This window comes from Canis lupus, chromosome 1 (assembly GCF_048164855.1).
Source record: "Canis lupus baileyi chromosome 1, mCanLup2.hap1, whole genome shotgun sequence".
In the NCBI taxonomy this organism is placed as follows: domain Eukaryota; kingdom Metazoa; phylum Chordata; class Mammalia; order Carnivora; family Canidae; genus Canis; species Canis lupus.
The window spans coordinates 52382619-52400786 of record NC_132838.1 but is presented as its reverse complement, the minus strand read 5'-3'; the positions used below and the strand labels follow the sequence as shown (position 1 = coordinate 52400786).

General features: G+C 36.9%; 1 protein-coding gene and 1 long non-coding RNA gene across 6 annotated transcripts in view; one reads left to right on the top strand and one right to left on the bottom strand.

The window, feature by feature from the left end:
* Positions 1-18168, bottom strand: part of PACRG (parkin coregulated) — a 517537-nt gene that overhangs the window by 206597 nt on the left and 292772 nt on the right. The window lies entirely within an intron of this gene.
* Positions 270-16922, top strand: LOC140635471 (uncharacterized). Of its 2 annotated transcripts, XR_012032794.1 has the most exons (4): positions 270-357; positions 4131-4188; positions 5376-5532; positions 16754-16922. It is a non-coding gene; the product is annotated as an uncharacterized lncRNA (long non-coding RNA). The 2 variants fall into 2 exon arrangements; XR_012032795.1 differs by lacking the exon at positions 16754-16922 and having other exon boundaries at positions 5376-6201.

Below are 18168 nucleotides of genomic sequence, written 5' to 3'. Positions count from 1 at the left end.
ACATACCTTTTTATCATAAGGTTTAATTTATAAGTTAGGTATAATAAGAGATTACTAATTATAACTAATAGAACAATTATAGCAATATGCTATAATAAAAGCTATGTGGATATGGTCTCTCTCCTTCTCTAAATATCTTATTGTACTATATTCACCCTTCTTCTTGTAGTGATGTGAGATAACAAAATGCCTATGTGATGAAATAAAGTGAGAGGAATGATGTAGGAATTGTGAAACACTACAGCGTTAGGCTACTATTGACCTTCTGACATATGTGAGAAGGAGGATCATCTGCTTCTGGATTGCAGTTTACTACTGGAAACTGAGACCATGGAAAGCAAAACCATGGATAAAAGGGTGTGTGTTTATAGTATTTGACCCAGCAATTCCACTTCTGGGCATTTAGTCTAAGGAGGTACACACCTATGCAGAAAAAGTCATAGGGAAGGATGTGATAGTTAATATTTATAATTAGAAACAATCTAAATGCTCCAAAAACAAAAGTAAAATCAGGTATACCTATATAATGGAAAATCACAAAGTTACCAAAGTTATCTAATAGAAAAATATTTTTTTTTAATAGGAAAATGTTGACAAGACACAAATGAGAAAAAAAGTAGGTTATAAAAGCTATGATCACACTTTGTAGAATAGAACGTAAACAGAGAAATCTATATACTCAGCCACTATCATTAGACTATGTTTTCCATAGGCATTTGTAAACTAAGGATTTTATTCCATTAAAAAATAATTTTTTATATACTGCTTAAAAATTTTTCAGCATACTTTGCATATTTACCTAAAAATATTATCCATCATGATCATGATTTTGTATATTTTAATTTAGTGGAATGTAGAGCTCTCTCATTCATTCTCAGTATTTTCTTGGTTATTCCTAACCATTTATATCTTGAGACAAACTTTAAAATAATTTGGTGAGGTTAAAAAATATGCTGGAGACCAACAAAAATTTCAATAAATTTAGAGAATATTTTGGGGGAAAATTTACATCTTTACTATTGAATCTTTCCATTAGAAACTTATATCTCTTCAATTTTCCTTGTCATCTTTAAGCTCCTCAGGAAAGCTTTACAGTATTCTTCATTCAGATTCGGCATAATTTGTTAGGTTCACTTAAAAGGAATTTTATACTTTGTCACTGTTTGTCTAAGACTATTTTATCCCAACATGCATTCTAAAAATTCTTGATAACACATACACAAAAACATATCATTTTTATATATTTATTTACTGGTTAACTTGCTTATTTCTCTTACTGATTCTATTGTTTTACAGTGAATTCATTTGGGTTCTATAGGTAATTATATTACCACAAACACTGACAATTGATCTTAGCTTTCTAGTATTTATTTTTGGTCACATGACAGAGGCCAGAATTTCTAATAGAAAATACAGTATTATAATGCTGAGAGTAGACATTTTAGTCTTTGAATTCTTCTCATTTATTTTTATACCTTAAATGATTATTTTTATTTTATTGTATAAAATATATAAATACTATAAAATGTCATTTGATCATTTGCAAGTCTGGCATGGCTGAATTACATTCACAATGTTGTGTAACCATCCCCCCTCTCTATTTCCAAAACTTTTCCATGACCCAAAACAGAAACTCTACAACTATTCTGCAGAAACTCCCCATCCCTGGTAACCTCTCATCTACTTGCTATCTCTAGGAATTTGCCTATTATAGCTGTCTTAATGTATCATAAGTATTTTTTTTAATTAAAATATTTTAGAATATTTAATATTGTTTGGCCTCACATGTTAGTTGAATTTGATTGAAATGAACATAAATTTTGCTGGTCGAGGGGTGCTAATCATGTAATCCATTAATTTACAGAGTATAATGAATTTACAATGTTTTCAAACTAAATACAGGTTCAAAATTGTAGAAATTTTTCTTTTCCCAAACAGAATTCAATTACTAAATAAATGTGATATGGCTGAGTTCTCATATTCTTGGGCAATTAGAGCATTAGAGACTCAACTCAGCTATTATGGGCATCTAGGAAACCAATAATAAAGGCTACAATTTTGTCTTTAATTCATTGTTTTCCAGTAAGTGTTGTGTTAAAAAATATTAATTTTTCTCTCATCCCATAAAGAAACCATCTTGATACAAAATTCAGATATTCTATTAAAGCTTTGTCATTAAAAGTAGTTAATTTTTTCACTTCTTCAACTGACAAGAACATATTTTGACTTTAGGACCATAGAACACAGTTCAGTTTTTGGTGAGAGTGTTTGGCTTTTCTTTCCCTTAAATACTTATTTTTAAAGACAGATACATAATTAATAATTTTTTTAAGGGATGCCTGGGTGGCTCAGTCGATTAACTGTCTGCATTTGGCTCAGGTCCTGATCCTGCGGTCCTGGGATCGAGCCCTGCATTGGGCTCCCTGTTCAGCAGGGAGTCTGCTTCTCCTCTCTCTGCCCCTCTGCTCCTGCTTGTGTTTTTTTTTTCTCTTTCAAATAAATAAATAAAAATCTTAAAAAACTAATTTTTTAAAGAAATGAAAGCATTCATCATCAAAATGGTCTCAACCATAGAGTCCTGAGCGTGCTCTATGTGATATTCACAACTTTGTAGCTATAGAGGAACCTGAATAATGATGCAATTCCACATGCTCCTCACTCTTGCTGCAGCCAAGTTTGGGCCTGCGCTAGCTTCCACACAACCTGAATAGCTCTAACAGTACCTTTGTCAGAAAGCAATGCCGGGTTTGTCTCTTTTCCCCTTGCTCCCCTGTCCCTAGACTGCCCTTTGTCTGAGTTCTGCACACAGGAGTGGGCCACAGATGATCTGCAGCTGGCCAGCCCTGACACCATTGTTGAATGGGATCCAAATCAATGTGCTGTGACAAGCAGGATTCTTGATTCTTCTAAGAATCACTGTTAACTTTTCTTCTGGTGGAGGAAAGGTCTCTAATTTTCCTGCAGCTTTAAGATAGTGGAAGTAGTAGACTACGAAGAAGGCTATCACATACATAGGCTTTTCACACACTAGGAGGGTGAGAGCTGCAGTGCTAAACAGCAGGTGGATAAACATACCCATTTTCAAGAAGAAGCTCCCCTTTCCAGCTCAAAGCAGGAGCTTGAAGAACTACACGCTGCTAAGTTTGGCATTAATATTTGGTATAATTCTGGAATTTATTATTTAACCAGGTTATTGGAGAACTCCCAAGAAAATAGCAGTGATCACTATCAGCCAGGGTGAGTTCTCTGAAATGTCAGGCCAAGCTTACTTCATGTATTCTGATAAGTCTACTCATAAAGGAGATCATAAACAGACCACATCAGCGAGGCATCTGGCAAGACCTCCCTTGTAGTCAAGGTATGGAAATGGTTGAAGAGTCAGGCTTTTTTTCCCTTCTTTTTTCTTTTCTGTGTGAACAATTGAATCCAAGTGATATGTCCTGATGATTTGGTCCTACTGCAATATCACCAAGGTCTATACTTGACCTAATCCATTTTCCATCTAACTTTTTTACTGTAACTTTGATGAGAGTTACAGAATCCAAATCTACTAATTATTCAATGACCCAAAGTTAGGAAGTCTGCAGATATTGACCATGAAGGAACAGCAAGAAGGTAAAAATGATAATTTCCCTGACTAGAACTCAACCCCCTCATGCAGAAGGATTAAGATTGCCAGATAAAGTTCTAGTCTTGGCAACTAAAAACTGTTGCCCTAATCAAGACCTGGAATAATGATGATGATGATGGTAACATTTATTACACTTAGACTGTGTGCCCTGCTGAGGGCTTGAAACGTATTTAGCTCATTTAAGCACTGAAATAACCCATAAATTGAGTGCCATTCTTCTGCCAATATTATAAACTGAGTCTCAAAGTGGTTAACTTGTCTGAGAACTGGTAAGTGGTAGACTTAGGAAAATTGATGAACTTTGTTTATTTGATAATGGGAAAAGGACACCTAATACCTGTTAAATTCAGTTTGAAAATGTAATATTATTATTTTTAGCTCTTTATCCCTTTGATTCAACTGTGCTGTTTTGACATGGACAGCTGTATGCTCCATTCCCATCAGCTCTGGTACCTCCCATTTTTGTTTTGCATCTCTCTGACTCATTTTCTCTATTCAGACAGAGTTGGGCCTGATTTCAACTCCTCATCACAGGTCCAGAAGGAGCCTTTCCTCTGGTAAGTGACCAACCAGCTAACTATTCAAATATTTCTGGGGTTGGCTAACACCTGCCAGAGATTACTATCATCCCACATCTATTAACACATTACTTCTGTACAGGAAATAACTTCTAGAGTGACACTAGTTTTATATTATGTCTTTTTAAATGGGGAATTAAGGGTGGTGAGGTAACTGATAGATAAAGTGTGAAAGAAATGGATAGAGAGGAAGGAAGGAAGGAAGGAAGGAAGGAAGGAAGGAAGGAAGGAAGGAAGGAAGGAAGGAAGAACAGCAATCATCAAATAGTTGGATTTTATAATCCCACGTGACTATGATTACTCATATTCAATACAACACCTACCATTTGTTAAGAGCCTGCTTCTTACCTGGCCTGGGCATTTCCACACATGTGATCACATAACAATGATCACAACTCTCTAAGAGATGTATCAACTTCCTTATTTTGGAGATGCAGACTCATCTCCTGAGCTCAAAGAGTTGGACTAATTTGCACAACATGGTAGAGCCAGCAATAGAAATAAGGGTCAGGCCCATGGCCTTTCCAGTGGTCATACTAATTCTCAAAAAGGACAGAGAGACGTGGTCTTTAGCATCAGCTACTGAAAGTTCATAGTGGACATGACTTCCTCATAATGTGGATGTTTTAAGTTATGAAACCAGATTCTGTTTCCCTAAATAGCTATGGATTCTCATTTTGGAATCCGAATTGCTCAGCATAGGGTAGGTTTGCTGCAGCAATAGATTAGCCCTAAAATCTCTTTGGCTTCACACAGAAAAGGACCGTTTTACACTCATGGAAGATGTTCAATTCAGGTTAATGCAGGGCAAGGAGAAGTGCAGTGGCTCTGAAAAGCTTAGTTTGAAGGAAACACGCACCTCTTCCATTCACAGCCCATTGACAGAGTTAGTTCCATAGTTTCAAATAACTGCATAACAGAAATGCTGGGGGGCTGTTAGATATCTGGTGCTTAGTAAATGTCTCTGACACAGAATTCATGTCATTTGGGGGAAACTAATTCTTTTTTCCCCTAACCTGTACTATGGGCAGGTTGCATGGCCTAGGTTAATCTGGTCAGTGTGTTCAAGACTGGGCATGTCTATATAGATGATATAATCACAGCAAACTTTTGACTTTGAATTTTTCTGGAAATTCAGGGACAATGACACTTTCTCTTTCTTGTAGGTATATGTAGTCCCTGGATCTACTTGGAACATCCAAAGGCCAAGAAAAGAGCGAGCTTTAAGATGATCTTGCATAAAACAAATCAGAGAGTAAAAATAGTGAGCCACCATATTAAACCATGATTGAAATGAGACCCATCTCTGGATTGTTCAGTTATGTGAGTTATCAAGCAAACCTGACTGACAGTTTGAATCCTTTTTTTTTTTTGCATTTTATAACCAAAATAATCCTAATACACCTCATTTCTGTATTTTCAGAAGATATTAGACATTTTGTTCTTAACATAAGTACTTTTAAATAGTTTTATAGCTTTAAAAATAATTTACCTGGAAAATTTTAAGGTATATAAGTAAAATTATTAGATTATAAAGAGTAATGCATTTCAGTTGCACTTGCTCCTTTCTAATTAAATAGAATTCTCAAACCATTTTTTTGTATTGTGATATGGATTCTCATGCTTTACCCTTACTTGGTATATTTTTTTCCATTGAGTATTCTTTAACAAGACTATTTTGCTTTTTAAAATGTTATTGCTGCTTAAATGTTAAGTTGCTTTAGCTGTGTCTGTGCATGTTTATCCTTTATAGCTGGGTGACCTCAACTCATTAGAGCTCTCCTAATGAGGCCACTGTCTTATGTGCTGTATATTTGTAGATCAGTGATATTTTTGTAATTCTTTAGCAGCTGGAGTCAACTTGCCTCCTAGTAGACCATCTCACAAATGTATGTTACTGGTTATAAACAGAAAGAATCACATGAGAGAATGTATGGTGAATAAACAAAAAATTACTCTCACCACTTTGATAATTTCTCTAGTAGAGAAAAATATATGTCATTATACTCTTTATTTGCTATTTCATATTAGGGATTCTTACAAAAATAGTTTTCGTATAATATATATTATAGTGGCAAGCCCAAATGGCCACTTCACACTTTTGATTATGACACCTATACAAATTTTAGTATGGATGGCAGTTATGCACCTGATCAAATTAATTTTGCAAGCCATTTTGATGCATTGACGATGCATTAGCAAGCACATTAGATGTTGTTGGGAATATATTACTTTCTAACATTATGTTTTAAATGACACAAGAAAGGAAGATATAAAATTTTGTAGGGAAGGGAAGTTAGGGTAGGGAGAGGGCTGAAGTTTAGAGTAAGAAGAGAGAAGAAACAGAAGAGGCTCCACAGAATAATTACTGAGTTGGGCTATGAAGGTCCCTTACCATTAAGGCACTGGAAGATGTGAGAGTGGGCATTCTTAAAAGAAAGCAAAGGTATAGAATACCTTAGAGGTTTGTATTCTATCTATAATAGAAGCACATTTAGTTTGGCTATAGATAACAGGCACACAAAGGGAATGCAGTTGATCTTTTTTTTATAATAAATTTATTTTTTATTGGTGTTCAATTTACCAACATACAGAATAACACCCAGTGCTCATCCCGTCAAGTGCCCCCCTCAGTGCCCGTCACCCATTCACCACCACCCCCTGCCCTCCTCCCCTTCCACCACCCCTAGTTCGTTTCCCAGAGTTAGGAGTCTCTCATGTTCTGTCTCCCTTTATGATACTTCCCACACATTTCTTCTCCCTTCCCTTCTATTCCCTTTCACTATTATTTATATTCCCCAAATGAATGAGAACATACTATGTTTGTCCTTCTCTGATTGACTTACTTCACTCAGCATAATACCCTCCAGTTCCATCCACGTTGAAGCAAATGGTGGGTATTTGTCATTTCTAATGGCTGAGGAATATTCCATTGTATACATAAACCACATCTTCTTTATCCATTCATCTTTCGATGCACACCGACGTGCCTTCCACAGTTTGGTTATTGTGGACATTGCTGCTATAAACATCGGGGTGCAGGTTTCCTGGCGTTTCATTGCATCTGAATCTTTGGGGTAAATCCCCAACAGTGCAATTGCTGGGTCGTAGGGCAGGTCTATTTTTAACTGTTTGAGGAACCTCCACACAGTTTTCCAGAGTGGCTGCACCAGTTCACATTCCCACCAACAGTGTAAGAGGGTTCCCTTTTCTCCGCATCCCCTCCAACATTTGTGGTTTCCTGCCTTGTTAATTTTCCCCATTCTCACTGGTGTGAGGTGATATCTCATTGTGGTTTTGATTTGTATTTTCCGGATGGCAAGTGATGCGGAGCATTTTCTCATGTGCGTGTTGGCCATGTCTATGTCTTCCTCTGTGAGATTTCTCTTCATGTCTTTTGCCCATTTCATGATTGGATTGTTTGTTTCTTTGGTGTTGAGTTTAAGAAGTTCTTTGTAGATCTTGGAAACTAGCCCTTTATCTGATATGTCATTTGCAAATATCTTCTCCCATTCTGTAGGTTGTCTTTTAGTTTTGTTGACTGTATCCTTTGCTGTGCAAAAGCTTCTTATCTTGATGAAGTCCCAATAGTTCATTTTTGCTTTTGTTTCTTTTGCCTTCGTGGATGTATCTTGCAAGAAGTTACTGTGGCCGAGTTCAAAAAGGGTGTTGCCTGTGTTCTCCTCTAAGATTTTGATGGAATCTTGTCTCACATTTAGATCTTTCATCCATTTTGAGTTTATCTTTGTGTATGGTGAAAGAGAATGGTCTAGTTTCATTCTTCTGATGTCCAATTTTCCTAGCACCATCTATTGAAGAGACTGTCTTACTTCCAGTAGATAGTCTTTCCTCCTTTATCGAATATTAGTTGACCATGAAGTTCAGGGTCCACTTCTGGGTTCTCTATTATGTTTCATTGATCTATGTGTCTGTTTTTGTGCCAGTACCACACTGTCTTGATGACCACAGCTTTGTAGTACAACCTGAAATCTGGCATTGTGATGCCCCCAGATATGGTTTTCTTTTTTAAAATTCCCCTGGCTATTCGGGGTCTCTTCTGATTCCACACAAATCTTAAAATAATTTGTTCTAACTCTCTGAAGAAAGTCCATGGTATTTTGATAGGGATTGCATTAAACGTGTAAATTGCCCTGGGTAACATTGACATTTTCACAATATTAATTCTGCCAATCCATGAGCATGGAATATTTTTCCATTTCTTTGTGTCTTCCTCAATTTCTTTCAGAAGTGTTCTATAGTTTTCAGGGATCCTTCACCTCTTTGGTTAGGTTGATTCCTAGGTATCTTATGCTTTTGGGTGCAATTGTAAATGGGATTGACTCCTTAATTTCTCTTTCTTCAGTCTCATTGTTAGTGTATAGAAATGCCATTGATTTCTGGGCATTGATTTTGTATCCTGCCACACTGCCAAATTGCTGTATGAGTTCTAGCAATCTTGGGGTGGAGGCTTTTGGGTTTTCTATGTAGAGTATCATGTCATCGGCGAAGAGGGAGAGTTTGACTTCTTCTTTGCCAATTCGAATGCCTTTAATGTCTTTTTGTTGTCTGATTGCTGAGGCTAGAACTTCCAGTACTATGTTGAATAGCAGTGGTGAGAGTGGACATCCCTGTCTTGTTCCTGATCTTAGGGGAAAGGCTCCCAGTGCTTCCCCATTGAGAATTATATGGCTGTGGGCTTTTCGTAGATGGCTTTTAAGATGTTAAGGAATGCTCCCTCTATCCGTACACTCTGAAGGGTTTTGATCAGGAATGGATGCTGTATTTTGTCAAATGCTTTCTCTGCATCTATTGAGAGGATCATATGGTTCTTGGTTTTTTTCTTGCTGATATGATGAATCACATTGATTGTTTTACAAGTGTTGAACCAGCCTTGTGTCCCGGGGATAAATCCTACTTGGTCATGGTGAATAATTTTCTTAATGTATTGTTGGATCCTATTGGCTAGTATCTTGTTGAGAATTTTTGCATCCATGTTCATCAGGGATATTGGTCCGTAATTCTCCTTTTGGGTGGGGTCTTTGGTTTTGGAATTAAGGTGATGCTGGCCTCATAGAACGAATTTGGAAGTACTCCATCTCTTTCTATCTTTCCAAACAGCTTTAGTAGAATAGGTATGTTTTCTTCTTTAAATGTTTGATAGAATTCTCCTGGGAAGCCATCTGGCCCTGGACTTTTGTGTCTTGGGAAGTTTTTGATGACTGTTTCAATTTCCTCCCTGGTTATTGGCCTGTTCAGGTTTTCTATTTCTTCCTGTTCCAGTTTTGGTAATTTGTGGTTTTCCAGAAATACGTCCATTTCTTCTAGATTGCCTAATTTATAGGCGTATAGCTGTTCATAATATGTTTTTAATATCGTTGGTATTTCCTTGGTGTTGGTAGTGATCTCTCCTTTCTCATTCATGATTTTATTAATTTGAGTCTTCTCTTTCTTCTTTTTAATAAGGCTGACTAATGGTTTATCTATTTTATTAATTCTTTCAAAGAACCAACTCCTGGTTCTGTTGATCTGTTCCACAGTTCTTCTGGTCTCAATTTCATTGAGTTCTGCTTGAATCTTAATTAACTCTCTTCTTCTGCTGGGTGTAGAATCTATTTGTTGTTTTTGCTCTAGCTCCTTTATGTGTAAGGTTAGCTTTTGTATTTGAGTTCTTTCCAGTTTTTGAATGGATGCTTGTATTGCGATGTATTTCCCCCTTCGGACTGCTTTTGCTGCATCCCAAAGATTTTGAATGGTTGTATCTTCATTCTCATTAGTTTCCATGAATCTTTTTAATCCTTTTTAATTTCCTGGTTGACCCTTTCATCTTTTAGCAGGATGGTCCTTAACCTCCATGTGTTTGAGGTCCTTTAAACTTCTTGTTGTGATTTAGTTCTAATTTCAAGGCATTATGGTCTGAGAATATGCAGGGGACGATCCCAATCTTTTGGTATCGGTTCAGACCCGATTTGTGACCCAGTATGTGGTCTATTCTGGAGAAAGTTCCATGTGCACTTGAGAAGAATGTGTATCCAGTTGAGTTTGGATGTAAAGTTCTGTAGGTATCTGTGAAATCCATCTGGTCCAGTGTATCATTTAAAGCTCTCGTTTCTTTGGAGATGTTGTGCTTAGAAGACCTATCGAGGGTAGAAAGAGCTAGATTGAAGTCACCAAGTATAAGTGTATTATTATCTAAGTATTTCTTCACTTTGGTTATTAATTGATTTAAATATTTGGCAGCTCCCATATTCGAGGCATATATATTGAGGATTGTTAAGTCCTCTTGTTGGATAGATCCTTTAAGTATGATATAGTGTCCCTCTTCATCTCTCACTACAGTCTTCGGGGTAAATTTTAGTTTATCTGATATAAGGATGGCTACCCCTGCTTTCTTTTGAGGACCATTTGAATGGTAAATGGTTTTCCAACTTTTTATTTTCAGGCTGTAGGTGTCCTTCTGTCTAAAATGAGTCTCTTGTAGACAGCCAATAGATGGGTCCTGCTTTTTTACCCAGTCTGAAACCCTGCGCCTTTTGATGGGGTCATTAAGCCCGTTCACATTCAGAGTTACTATTGAAAGATATGAGTTTAGTGTCATCATGATAACTATTCAGTCCTTGTTTTTGTGGATTGTTCCACTGAACTTCTTCTTAAAGGGGAATTTTAAGAGTCTCCCTTAAAATTTCTTGCAGAGCTGGTTTGGAGGTCACATATTCTTTCAGTTCCTGCCTGTCTTGGAAGCTCTTTATCTCTCCTTCCATTTTGAATGAGAGCCTTGCTGGATAAAGTATTCTTGGTTGCATGTTCTTCTCGTTTAGGACCCTGAATATATCCTGCCAGCCCTTTCTGGCCTGCCAGGTCTCTGTGGAGAGGTCTGCTGTTACCCTAATACTCCTCCCCATAAAAGTCAGGGATTTCTTGTCTCTTGCTGCTTTAAGGATCTTCTCTTTATCTTTGGAATTTGCAAGCTTAACCATTAAATGTCGAGGTGTTGTATGGTTTTTTATTTTAGGGGGGTATTTCTCTATTTCCTGGATCTGAATGCCTGTTTCCCTTCCCAGATTAGGAAAGTTTTCAGCTAGGATTTGTTCTAATACATATTCTGGCCCTCTGGCCCTTTTCGGCACCCTCGGGAACCCCAATTAAACATAGGTTTTTCTTCCTCAGGCTGTCGTTTATTTCCCTTAATCTATCTTCATGGTCTTTTAATTGTTTGTCTGTTTTTTCCTCAGTTTCCCTCTTTGCCATGAACTTGTCTTCTGTGTCACTCACTCCTTCCACCTCGTTAACCCTCGTCTTTAGGACTTCTAGTTTGGATTGCATCTCATTCAATTGATTTTTAATTTCTGCCTGATTAGATCTAAATTCTGCAGTCATGAAGTCTCTTGAGTTCTTTATGCTTTTTTTCTAGAGCCACCAGTAGCTGTATAATAGTGCTTCTGAATTGGCTTTCTGACATTGAATTGTAATCCAGATTTTGCAACTCTGTGGGAGAGAGGACTGTTTCTGATTCTTTCTTTTGAGGTAAGGTTTTCCTTCTAGTCATTTTGCTCAGTGCAGAGTGGCCAAAAACAAGTTGTATTGGGAAAAGGAGAAAGAGGAGAGAAAGAAGAAAAGAAAAAAAGAAAAAAGGAAGAAAAAAAAAGAAGAAAAAGAGAAAGAAAAAGAAAGAAAGAAAAAAAAAGGTGGAGGAAGCAATCAGAAATCAAAAAAAAAAAAAAAAAAAAAACACGGGGGAGTATCTTCTGTTTCTGTATACTTAAAGTCCCTTGACTTCCCCTGGAACTTGTCCTTCTAGCTGGTCTTCTGGGGGAGGGGCCTGTTGTGCTGATTTTCAGGTGTTAGCACTTGGGGGAGCTACTCAGCCCCCTGCCTGGTGCAGGGCTCAGTGGGGGTTGTTCACCCCGTGATGCCCCAGGAGGTACAACCGCAGTGGCGGGGCCAGCTCTGGAGCCCTGGATTCAGCCCCCACAGTAACTCCGGAGCTCTCCGTCTGCAGGGCCTGGAGGCTCCGGGCGGGGCCGCTGATCTGCTCAGCTGGGGCAGGAGCGTCCTTGCTGTCCTGGGCCCTCCCGGCCTCTGCCTGTCCCGGGGGGAGGCCGGATCCTGGGCTGTGTCCCGGCGCCCTGTGCTCCGGGGCCTGCGCTGGTGGATTCGCGCTCCCGCCCCGCAGCCCCCTCCGCGGAGCCGCCCCCGAGCCCCCCCAGAGCTGCTCCGGGTCCCGCCGTGCGCGCTGCAGCCCTTAGGGAGCTCGGCGCACTCTCCCGGGGCGCAGGTGTCTGTTAGTGTCCCCGGGAGCCCGAGGGCATCCCCGCCCTCCTGGGTCCTGCTCCACCTCCCTGCGAGCCCCTTTCCGCCCGGGAAGGTCGGTGCAGCTCCTGCTCCTCCGGGACGGGGCTCTCCTGTCCTGGGGACACTCGCCCCGGCCTCAGCCCGGCTCCTCGCGGGGCCCCTCCCCCTTGGAGGCCTTTGTTTCTTTATTTCTTTTTTCCCGTCTTCCTACCTTGATAGAAGCGCGAACTCTTCTCACTGTAGCATTCCAGCTGTTCTCTCTTTAAATCTCAGGCCGAATTCGTAGATTTTCAGGATGATTTGAAGGTTATCTAGGTAATTTGGTGGGGACAGGTGATTTGGGGACCCTACTCTTCCACCATCTTGCCCCTCCTCCAGCCCTTGTCCCTCCTCCAGCCGCAGTTGATCTTTAAACAATACAAACTGCAAGGGCAGATTTTTTTCAATAAATATAGTACTATAAAAATATTTTCTCTTCTTTGTTATTTTATTAATAACATTTTCCCTAGCTTAATTTATTATAAAGATACAGTATATAATCCATATAGCATACAAAATATGTGTTAATCAAATATTTATGCTATTAGTAAGTCTTCCAATCAACAATAGACTGCTAATAATTAAGGTTTGAAGGAGTCAAAAGTTATACATGATTTTCAACTGTGAAGGGGGTTAGTGCCTCTAAATTCTGCATTGTTCAAGAGTCAACTGTAATAGAAATAAGGTCAAAAACAATTTGCCACCAGATATTTAAAGGGGATCCTTGAAGGTCATGCCAAAGAATTAAAAGTAAGCTGAAAGTAGAAGGAAGTCTGTCCTTGAAAGATGGAAGTGTACCAGGTAAGATTTGTGAGTTGAATGATTTGTACCTCTAAGAGTACAAATGTACTCTTAGGCTAATGTGTGTGGCCTTGGGCACAAGATAGTAGCAGGAATACTGGCTTGACATGTAAAAGGTGGGACTTTGGCCTGGCACAAAGTCCAGTCTATTTTGGTCTGGTAGAAAATTAGCAGGGGAGGTGAGGATCCTGGAAGAAACAGACCCACAGAGCAGGTAAACTAAAAACATCCATGAAAACCTAGCTTTAGGTAACCTCTAAGGATTATACACATGGGAGAGACCCCAGCATGCCCAGAAGATAAGCCAAAGCTGGGAGATGGAAGAACTTTGGTTTCTAACCACCACAGGGAGACAAAGTTTGAAGTTCATGTTTAACAGGTTAACTGTCAGAATTATTCCTCAAAAGAATATAACAGGACCCAGAGACTTTAAAATGTCTTATTCATAATGTCCATGATATGACTATACTTTCTGGCCCTGCTGAGTTTGGGTGGGTCCTGGACTAGATCTGGCCAATGTATAGTAATAAAATATATTACTTCCAGGATGGAGCACTTCATCACCAGAAAGACATCTTTTGGGCTCTTGTTTTCTCTGGTGCTGTCAGCAGTGACATCTATCAGGCTGGCCCCTAAGCAACTGCTGTGAACAATCCCCCTGCCAACCTGCAACAGGCACTTAGCACATGTGAGAAACAGATCTTCATTCTAAGTCACTTACTTACTGTTATAAGCTTTTGATTTTGGAGATTGGTTGTTATTTCAGCACAACCTAGCCTATTCTGATTGATAAAATTCCTTTTATCATATTAAGGAAAATTTTCTTCTCTTCTTAGTCTGTTTTATTTATTTTTATTTTTTATTTTTTAATATTTTTTAATTGGAGTTCAATTTGCCAACATATAGTAGAACACCCAGTGCTCATCCCGTCAAGTGCCCCTCTCGGTGCCTGTCACCGAGTCACCCCATACTCCTGCCCACCTCCCCTTCCACTACCCCTTGTTTGTTTCCCAGAGTTAGGAGTCTCTTGTTTTGTCACCCTCTCTAATTATTCCCACTCATTTTCTCTCCTTTCCCCTACAATCCCTTTCATTTTTTTTATATTCTCCATTTAAAAACACAAATAGGTGTTGGTTTTTATCTACGGCATTTGCCATCATTTGAAATGATCATGTGATTTTTACCCTTTAATACACTAACATAACTTGCATTAATATATTTTTCTAATGTTTAGCCACTTTATGTTCCTGTAATAAAACCAACTTTGTCATGAGATACTATAATTTTTATATATTGATGGATTCAGTTCTCTAATAATTTTGTTTAGAAATTTTTTCATTGATGTTCATGAATGAGATCATCCTAGAAAATTTCTTCTTGTAATGTCTCATACTGAACTTGTTGCTATCTAGGCTATGCTAGCTTCATAAAATGAGTTGGCATGTATATTCTGTTTTTATGATCTGAGAATATGTGTACAATATTTGCATTATTTTTTTCTTTAAGTGTTTGGCATAACTAACCAGTAAGGCTATGTGAACCTTGTGTTCTTTGTATGGAGGATTTTTAATTATGGATTTAATTTACTCATTTGTTATATTATTATCTGTATCTTAACTTTTTTTCTGGTGTCAGTTTTGATAATTAATACTTTATAAAAATTTCACCATTTCCTTGAAATTTCAAAGTTTTAGAGATACAGCTGTTCATAATATCTTATCAAGATATCTTCAGGGTTTATAGGGTCTGTATGACATTTCCTTTTTCATTTATGAAATTGGTAATTTCTTCCTTTTCTCATTTTTTATATAAGCTTTGCAAAGTACTTATAATTATTATTTTAAGAAATCAATGTTTGCTTTTTTATTCCCTCAGTTGCATGATTATTTTCTATCTTAATTTTATTATGATATTGCAATAATTTATTCTTCTTTTAACTTTCCTTTGCTTTTTTTCCCTGTAACTTACTGAGATAGGTACCTGTTATTATTCCTCTTTTTCCTTTTCTGAAACTATGTTTTAGGCTCGATATTTCTTTATAATACTGTTGAACCATGTCAAACGTGGTGAATATTTTCAGTGATGTTTGTAATATTCTATGCAATATTCTTATAATATGCATAATATGTAATAATATGCAATATTATTAATATGCATATATTAATATGTATTCTATGCAATATTCTTATATATTTTAATATGTTATTTTTATGTAATATTTTCATGTTATTTTTATGTAATATTTTCATTTTTGTGAAACTAAATACTTCATAGTTTCATTATAATTTCTCATTTGATCCACAAAATATTTAGAAGTATATTCTTAATTTCAAAACATATGGGAATGTTTTAATTATTGTTTCAAGAATTGATTTCTAGTATAAAACATATATTGATTTCATTATACATTTTATGATTTTCATCCTTTGATATTTTTTATATCCTCTGATATTTTTTGAGGCTTATTTGATGGCCTAGGATGTGGCTACTTTTTATAAATATTCTATGTATGCTTTTAAAAAAAGTCATTTGCAGCAGTAGATGCAGCACTGAATTTTGGTAAAGATTAGAAGAAGCTCAGATGTGGTTCAAATTCTGACTCTACCATTTGATAACTAAATGCCACTCAGGCGTCCCAATTAATTAATTTGTAATTAACAAAATAATCAATGAAAATTTGCGAAGATGATGTTAAGGAAATTTCCCAGGGAGTAGAACTAAGCAGAATCAGGAGATCTGAGCAAAAATGTAAAGAAATTAGAGAATCAATCCACAAGATAATTATATATATATATATATATATATATATATAGTTTTATACAAATAATTTATAATTTAATATTCATATATACTAATTTTATGATATTTATTTATTTATATGTATGCAGGAATTATAGACAGAGATACAGAGACTCAACCCACAGAGTACTTTTATATATATATACTTTATATATGATAAATATTATATATAATAATCTTATATATATTATTTTTATATATAGATGCAAGAATTATAGACAGTGAAGTAAAATAGAGGGAGAACAGTATTCCAGGATAATTAACAAATGGTTTCTAGTGTTGAAGTCCTATGTCTTTAAGTGGAAACTTCTCAGGATAATAGCCCCATCAAAGTATATTGATATGAAATTTCACATCATCAGAAATAAAGAGAATATCCAGAAAGATTTCTGAGGTTGGGAGAAACAGGCCAAAGACAAATGGCCGAAAACTCCAGTGGTGTCAAGGTGTTCAAAGGAAGGTTAGAAGGCCTTGTGTCCTACTGGGAGACAATAGAGACAAGGCCTCAAAATTCAAAATGAACCTTATTTTCAACACAGCCACAATAATAATCAAGTGTAAAGGAAGTGTTTCCAGACAAGCCAGGACTAAAACTAGACCTCTCATGTACTTACAGGAAACTGCTGGGAAACATGGACTATAAAAATGATGAGGAAAACAAGACACACAGCTCAGGAAAAAGACTGACAGTAACCCTGAGAGAGAGGATAACAACAGTGTTGTGTCACCAGGACCAGATTAGAACACAAAGATGGAGAGTAGAAGAACCCAATTCCCAAGAAAAAGATAGAAAATTGATGGGTCACCTGATATTCTGAGCATTTGGAAAGTAACATTCATTTGCTAGATCTTGGAATATTTCAACACAGAGAGTAAGTATATATAAGTCAAGCAAACTAAATGAGAAACAATTATTAATGTTGAGCAAGACAAGTTGTTCAAGGAAAGAAATGTGATCATAGTAGATGGGGGATTTGCAATGAATAGGACTGATGTGATCACATTCATGTAACAACTGATTATCAACCTGACCAAAATTATGATATGCTGATATTGTAGGGATGGAGGGGGGGGGAAGATAAGTGTGTGAAAAAGTTAAGTTTTTAAAAATTGAGATGTAAGTGACATATAACATCATATTAGCTTCAAGTGTGCAATGTAATGATTTGGTGTTTGTATAAATTGCAAAATGATAACCACAATAAGCCTAGTTAACATCTGTTACCACATATAGTTACAAAAAGTTTTTTCTTGAGATGAGTGCTTTAAATATCTACTGTCTTAGCTAGTTTTAAATATCAACACGGTATTATTAACTATAATAAACATGATACACACTACACTCCTGTGACTTATTTTATATATTTATATTTATTTATTTTATATATTTATTTTATAACCAGAAGTGTGTACCTTTTGACCACCATAACCCATTTCCCACTCCCAACACCTGACCTCTGGCAACCACCAATCTGTTCTCTGTATCTATGAACATGTTTTTTGTTTTGTTTTGTTTTTAGTTTCTTGAAATTCCACATATGAGATCATATAGTATTTGTATTTTCCTGACTTATTTCACTTAGCATAATGCCCTTGAGGTCCATCCATGTTGTCAAAAATGATAAGATTCCCACATTTTTATGGCTAATATTCCATCATATATAAACCACAGTTTCTTTGTCCATTCATTCATCAATGGACACTTAGGTTATTTCCATATCTGCTCATCATAAATAATGTTGCAGTAAACTTGAGGGCACACAGATCATTAGTGTTTTTGTTTTCTTCAGATAAATTTACAGAAGTGGAATTGCTAGATCCTATGTTAGTTCTCTTTTATATTTGAGGAAATTCCATACTGTTTTCCATAGTGGCTGCACCAATTTACATTCCCTCTAACACTGCATGAGGGCTCCTTTCTCTCCACATCTTTGCCAACAAGTTATTTCTTGTCTTTTTGATAACAACCATTCTAACATGTGTGAGGTGATATCTCATTGTGGTTTTGATTTGCATTTTCCTGACAGTGAT